Here is an 8,333-nt window from a genome sequence, read left to right on the forward strand (position 1 = left end):
GCATTTCCCCCACCCCCATTAATTATGCTACTTACTGAACTCTATCTCATTCTATTATTTTATAAACTTTTCTGAGTAGGAAACAATCTTCTGAAACAGCTTTTTGGTGGCTAATAATAGTTAGACTAACTACTGATGGAAGTTGGACTTTTGTAATGGAGATATTAGATGTTGTATATCTTAGAGTAGGCTTGACTCATTCTTATGTGTATTATAGTGGTTGTGGCTTTATTCCTACTAATGGGACAAGCTGTTGATATGTAATTATTTAGACCTCTATTCATTTGTGGCCATTATTTCTTGTAATTATTACTTAGAGCTCTGACTTACTTTAAGAGTATATTCAATGGAATTATTATGATAATTCTTGATGTTGGTATTGGATATGATTTATGTGGATTGGATTGTCAAAAAGGAAAAAAAAAAAAAAAAAAAAAAAAAAATCTACAGGTACTTTGAGATGTCATTCTCATGCTTTGGACCCTTTGGGGTTTGGGGCGTGACAGTTATGGTATCAAAGCTTAGGATATGATTCTGTAGACTTTGGAAATAGAATTTGATTTTGATCTAAGTCAGAGCATTAGGGTTTTAATGAATTCTTTATTTTGTACCTTTGTTTCAGCTTCCACCTGCTATTCTTTTTTCCTTATCTATCTTTTCTATGCTAACCTTCTATGTTACCTTGTGATTTACTTGCTTGTTTCTGGGGTATAGGTATAAGTACCTTGGTATATTATGCCTCCTAAAAAGAAAGCACATAAAGTAAGGCATGTGGATGAGGTTACAGCTCCAGAGCATGGCCATAGGCAACGCCAAAAGTGTGAGAGATCTGTCATTCCTAATGGTGATGGGATTGATGAGGTGGTAGTGGCAGACATGATTTATGCTAGGACTGCTAGAGTAGTCCAGGGTGGTGAGCGTAGAAGGGAGGGCTGCACTTTTGGGGAGTTCTGTAAGCAAAACCCTCCAACATTTGATGGGGAGCCTGATCCTATGGAAGCAGAGAATTGGCTGCTAAAGGTAGAAAAATTACTAAGGGCCCTTCGATGCACTAATGCTGAGAAGGTGATGTACGCCACTTTTGCTCTTTAGGGTTCTACTGAAAGATGGTGGTCAAGCACTGAGCAATTGTTGAGGATGGAGTTGGGAAGGGACACTCCCATTACTTGGGAGAAGTTTAAGGAAGTTTTTAATAGGACATACTTCCCAAATGTAGTGAGGGACCGTAAGGCAAGAGAATTTTCTAATTTGGTTCAGGGGGCTATGACAGTGGAGTAGTATGCTGCAAAGTTTGTTGAGCTCTCTCACTTTGCTCCTTACTTGATTCCAGATGAGTCCAAGAAAGTGAAAAAGTTTCGGGAATGCCTTAATGGTAGGATTTGCCCTCTCATTACAGTCTCTGGAGTGGATACTTTTACTAAGGCTGTGAAGCGGGCAATGAGTCTTGAAGAAGACTTTAAGTACAAACCCAATTCCAAGGAGAGTGAAAAGAAGCAAGGCCCCTTTAATTCTCAACATAGTAAGGGTCAAGGGCATAAGAAAGGATTCTTTAAGAACTCGGGTAATAGAGGAAAATCTTCTAGGCATAGCAAGAATGCCTATCCTCAGTCTGGTGATAAGAAGTCTTGCTCTCATTGTGGTAAACTTCATGACGGACAAAATTGTGATGGGGTCAAGATTTTCTTTACTTGTAAGCAACCCGAACACTTTGCTAGAAATTGTCCAAGTTCTAAGGGCTCGGGTTCCTTTTCCTCATCTCAAGTTACAAAGGGTAATGACAATGGGAAGAAGGTGCAAGGTAGAGTGTATGCCTTGACTACTCAAGATACTCAGGCCACGGATATAGTGGTGGCAGGTATACTTCTGCACATGCTAAAGTTCTTTTTGATCCTGGTTCTACGCATTCTTTTGTTTCTTGTGCATTTGCTAAAAATCATGACAAGAGCCCTGAACTACTTGATTTTGAGTTATCGGTTTATACCCCTATTGGTGATACTTTAATGACTAATCTTGTGCTTAAGTTTTGTATTATTTGTATTGAGGGTAGAGAGTTATTGGCTGATTTGGTGTTGTTAGATATGCATGATTTTGATGTCATTTTGGGCATGGATTGGTTGGCTTATTACCATGCTAGTGTGCATTGTTTTGAGAAAGAGGTGGTGCTTAAGCCTCCAGGTGAATCAAAATTTCTATTTAAGGCTTCATGTTTGCCTTTTATGCCTCGTGCGATATCATGCATACAAGCAAACCACTTGCTTAGAAAGGGATGCCAAGGATTCCTTGCTAGTGTAGTGGATTTACAAAGTGGAGAATTAGAGATAGGAGACATTCCCATAGTGAGGGAATTTTCAGATGTTTTTCTTGATGATCTACCTGGGTTGCCCCCGGATCGTGAGATTGAGTTCTCTATTGATCTCCTTCCAAGAACTACACCTATTTCTAAGGCACCATATAGGATGGCACCCATAGAGTTGAAAGAACTTAAGGAGCAATTGGTGGAATTGCTAGACAAGGGGTTTATTTGCCCTAGTGCCTCGCCTTGGGGGGCTCCAGTTTTATTCTTCAAGAAAAAGGATGGGTCTCTAAGGTTATGTATTGATTACCGTGACCTTAATAGAGTCACCATAAAGAATAAATATCCTTTGCCTCGTATTGATGACCTATTTGATCAGTTGCAAGGAGCACAACTCTTTTCTAAGATTGATCTTCGTTCTGGTTACCACCAGTTGAAGATTAAGGGTGAGGACATACCAAAGATGGCCTTTCAGACTAGATATGGCCATTATGAATTTTTGGTGATGCCGTTTGGATTAACGAATGCTCTTGCTGCTTTTATGGATTTGATGAATAGGGTATTTCATGAGTACTTAGATTGATTTTTCATTGTGTTCATTGATGATATTTTAATTTATTCTAAGAGTCAAGAAGAGCAAGAAGAACACTTGAGGATTGTTTTACAGATTCTAAGAGAAAGGAAGTTGTATGCTAAGTTGAAGAAGTGTGAATTCAGGTTGAATCAAGTAGTGTTCTTGGGTCATGTGATATCTAAGGATGGAATTACATTGGATCCTAATAAGATAAAAGCAGTGGTTAATTGGGATAGGCCTACAAATGTGAGTGAGGTTAGAAGTTTCTTAGGCCTTACTGGTTACTATAGAAGATTTGTAGAGGGATTTTCCCGCATTGCAACTCCTTTGACACAATTAACTCTGAAGAATGTTAAATTCGAGTGGAAGGAAGAATGTGAGAAAAGCTTCCAAGAGCTAAAGCAGAGATTGGTCACAGCTCTGGTGTTAACTATCCCTTCAGGTACAGCGGGTTTTGTCATTTATAGTGATGCTTCTCATAAGGGACTTGGTTGTGTGTTGATGCAAAATGGGAAAGCTTGTGGCTTATGCCTCTCATCAGTTAATAAATTATGAGAAAAATTACCCCACTCATGACTTGGAGTTGGCTGCAGTTGTTTTTGCTTTGAAAATTTGGAAACATAATTTGTATTGGGAAAGATGCGAGATTTTCATTGATCATAAAAGTTTAAAGTATTTCTTTACCCAAAAGGAGTTAAATATGAGGCAACGGAGATGGTTGGAATTGGTTAAGGATTATGATTGCTCTATTAACTATCATCCCGGTGAGGCTAATGTTGTAGCTGATACTTTTAGTAGAAAGCCTTCAAGTTTTTCAGTTGCTTTGCTAACCACTCAAAAGGAAATTATTCAGGATCTTGAAAGAATTGAGATTGAGGTTGTTATGAACCATTCTGAGGCCTACTTGGCTAGTTTGAGTGTTCAACCAACTTTGGTGGAAAGAATTAAATTGTCACAGGCCGATGACCCACATTTAAAGAAAATCATGGATGAGGTGTGTAGTGGAAAGAAATCTGAATTTTCTATCTTTGAGGATGGTGCTTTGAGATTTAGGAGTAGACTTTGTGTGCCAAATGATCCATTGATTAAAAAGGAGATTCTAGAGGAGGCTCACTATTCCCCATATACAATACATCCAGGGAGTACAAAGATGTACCATGATCTTCGTGAAAACTTTTGGTGGAATAATATGAAAAGGGAGATTGCTCACTTTGTAGAGCAATGCTTGACTTGTCAACAAGTTAAGGTGTTGCACCAACGACCCTCAGGTTTGTTGCAACCACTTCCTATTCCCCAATGGAAGTGGGAGAAAATCACTATGGATTTTCTTTCAAGATTGCCGAGATCTCCTAAGGGTCATGATGCTATTTGGGTGATTGTTGATAGAATGACAAAAACAGCTAATTTTCTCCCTATTCGAATGAACTACACCCTTGATCAGTTAGCTCAGCTCTATGTTGATGATATTGTGAGACTTCATGGAATACCTACTTCTATTGTTTCAGATAGAGATCCAAGGTTTACTTCTCATTTTTAGGGTGGTGTGCAAAAGGCCTTGGGTACTAGATTGGATTTTAGCACAGCTTGCCACCCTCAGACAAATGGACAATCTGAAAGGATTATTCAAACTCTAGAAGATATGTTGAAAGCATGTGTTTTGGATTTTAAAGGGAGTTGGGCTAGTCACTTACCTTTGGTAGAGTTTGCTTACAATAATAGTTACTATTCAAGTATTAAAGCAGCACCTTATGAGACTTTGTATGGGAGAAAGTGTAGATCCCCAATTTGTTGGGATGAGGTGGGAGAACGAAAAATCTTGGGGCCAGAGATTATTCAGATGACTTGTGAAAAGGTAAATATGATTTGTGATCAACTACGAGCAGCCCAAAGTAGACAAAAGAGCTATTATGATATTAAAAGGAAGGCTTTGGAACTTGAAATTGGAGATAAAGTTTTCCTATGGGTTGCACCTATGAAAGGGGTAATGAGATTTGGTAAAAAGGGTAAGTTAAGCCCTAGGTTTGTAGGGCCTTTTGAGGTCTTGGAGACAGTGGGCGAAATTGCATATAGAATTGCCCTACCACCGGCCCTGTCAGGAATTCATAATGTTTTCCATGAGTCTATGTTGAGAAAATACATTCTTGACCCTTCACATGTTTTGAGCTATGAGCCTCTTCAGATTAGAGACGATTTATCATATGAAGAAGTTCCGGTAGAGATTTTGGATCATAAGGAGCAAGTGTTATGCAGTAGAACAATATCTTGGGTAAGGTGCTTTGGAAGAATCATTCAGTGAAAGAGGCATCTTGGGAGCGAGAGGAGGATATGTTGTCAAGATATCCAAGCCTTTTTCAAGATCAAGGTATGTAAAATTTCGAGGAAGAAATTTTTATAAGAGGGGAAGAATGTAACATCCCAATCAATTTTTTTTTTTTTGGGTTCCCACATGCCCCACCTAACCCCACTACCCACCACTCCTTTTTCTCTTATCTCTTACTCTCTTTGACCAGCTCCTCACTTCCTTACTTCTCTTTTCTTTCTTTTTTCTTCTTCTTCATTTTCGGTGGAACACTCCTCTTCACTCCTTCAAACTCTCTTGCTAGCACCTCCATATCACCATTTTTACCATCATTTTTCTAGCAAGATCACCGGAAAATTCTTGAGAACCCATAAACACCTTGACATCTTTTTTTTGAGGTAAAATTTTCTAATCTTTTTGGTGGATTTATATTGCTTGAGGTCATATTTTTATCCAAGCTTTAATAATGTTACCCATGTGATTTATGAGTATTGGAAGTGAAATTTATGTGTTTTTATGTATGGGTTTTGTATTGGTGGAATTATTTGATGAGTGGGTATATGGTCTGTGCTAATGATAACTACCTAAGGTTTATTTATGGTGGAAACTTTAGGGGTTTTGAGTTTTAACATGTGATGGTTAGTAAATTTAATTTTTCCATTGTCATTGGGTTTATTTGGAGTTAGTTGAAGTTCTAAATTTCTTGTCTTTGAGGATATATTGATTTTGCTTTCATGGGTCTCTTAATGATGTAGTGTAAATTTTATGGAGGCTAGTCATAATATTGGAGATGATATTAAATGGGTTAACTTTATAAATTGGAGTTTATGCCTTGTGAATCAATTTGTTGAGAAACTATGGAAGTGGAATATATTATTATTGATGAGGTTAAATACTAGGCTTGCCTAATTAAATGCTCACTTGGCAATTCCTAAATTGTAGCTAGATAAAATTTTAAGCTCTATGCTTATTGTGATAGATTTACTTGACATTGTTTAGGTTCTAGCTAATCTCCTTGGAGTTTGGAGAATTAGGATTTTGTGGTTGCGAGGCAAGTAGCTTTTTAATGGGATTTTGAAAAATAACCATGTTGCATAAATGTTGTTTTTGGGTTAGACACACTTTTGGAAACTACATATGGAAACTATATTTTTCTAAAAACTATTGTGTTGTAACCTATATATATATATATATATATATATATGAAAATGCATCATATTTGGTATTGCATTTGGGAAAATGCATGAATTGTTGATATAAAAAAAAAAAGCATCTTTTATTTAATCTTTGATAAGGAAATCATGGATTTTATGGTATATTAAAAAATTTAAAGATGCTTATCTTGTCTTGTTATGTGAGAAATTGAAAAAAAAATCTCTTGACAAGAATGAAGTTGAAAACCTTATAAATTTTGTGGAATTTAGATTATTTAAGGTTTTTCTGAAACTACCTGGTTATGAACTATGTATTTGAAAGGAGATATATACCTGTGAGCTTTATGTGGTTTTAACACCTTGCCATGTGTGATTTCCTGGTGATCACCTGATTTAGTTTTCGTAGTCTTTGTGACAACGAAATCAAATCCAGGTCAGTGCCCTTTCACTTTGGATGGCGCGTTCTTTCCTGCTGCCCATAGGGGGAAGAGGTTCCTTGATTGTGTGTGGGTGAGGCTGCTACCCATGGGGCCAAGAGACCACATGCAAGAGAGGTCCTATTTGACGCACTCCCTTTGCTGCCCATGGGGGGAGAGAAAAATCTTGAGAGTATGGATGAGGCTGATGTCCATGGGGCCAAGAGTCTGCATACCAGAGAGGACAATATCATGCCAGTTGTGAATAGGCGGATTCCCTGACCGGTCTATATGGTAGTGTGGTATATTTGTGATAATTTATCTTATATTAGATATTATGGCTTTGGAAATTATATTGTTGATGCTCACATATTATGGCTTTGGAAATTATTTTGAGAAATTTTGTGTTTCATTACTTAATCATTCTTGTCATATTAGTATTTTTGAAGATGAAACTTACATTTCTCCTACCCCATTAATTGTGCTACTTACTGGACTCTGTCTCATTCTATTATTTTATAAACTTTTTAGAGTAGGCGACAATCTTTTAAGACAGTTTTTTGGTGGCTAATTGTAGTTAGACTAACTACTGATGGAGGTTGAACTTTTGTAATAGAGATATTAGATGTTGTACATCTTAGACTAGACTTGACTCATTCTTTTGTGTATTATAGTGGTTGAGACTTTATTCCTACTAATGGGACAAGCTGTTGATATGTAATTATTTATTTAGACCTCTATTCGTTTGTGGCCATTGGTCCTTGTAATTATTACTTAGAGTTCTAACTTACTCTGAGAGTATATTCAATGGAATTATTATGATAATTCTTGATGTTGATATTGGATATGATTTATGTGGATTGGATTGTCAAAAAGGAAAAAAAAAAAAAAAAATCTACAGGTACTTTTAGATGTCTTTCTCATGCTTTGGACCCTTTAGGGTTTGGGACATGACAGAAATGACCTAGGAATTAAAACCTAGCAAACAACAATCCACCTCCCATGGCTGCCGTTGCCTTCAAGCTTCCTCCATACCAACCCCAGACGCAACCACAACCCCCATGCAAAACCCATCTATAGCCCATACCACCACCATTACCATCAGTCGATCCGAAGAGAAGAGAAAAGGAAAACGGAGAGAGGGAAGTGAGAAAGGGGGGAAATTTTTGGCTGAAATATTTTGAGGGAAGTGAGAAAGAGAAATGGTCTTTGCCTTGAATTTGCAACGGTAACAGCTCTGAGTTGACATGACAACACAGAAGCTATGGGCTCCACAGAGTTTGAAAATTTACAATGATGACACTGAGTTATGTATCTCAGCTTTTGAAAACATCGGATTCTTGTTTTGTATTTCCATCACTCTAACTCAAAATTTGTGAGTTTTGAGTGATGGAAACACAATGTGAAAATTAAGCCAAACAAAAAAATTTGTGTGGGTCTCATGTGTTTTGATAACTTAGTTATGAGTTTTGGATCATATCACTCAAAACTCCTCTAAACCAAACAGGCCCTGAATCTCTCTCTCTCTCTCTCTCTCTCTCTCTCTCTCTCTCTCTCTCGCTCTCTCTCTCTCTCTCTCTCTCTCTCTCTCTCTCTC

Source organism: Quercus lobata, chromosome 4, assembly GCF_001633185.2.
Source record: "Quercus lobata isolate SW786 chromosome 4, ValleyOak3.0 Primary Assembly, whole genome shotgun sequence".
NCBI lineage: Eukaryota > Viridiplantae > Streptophyta > Magnoliopsida > Fagales > Fagaceae > Quercus > Quercus lobata.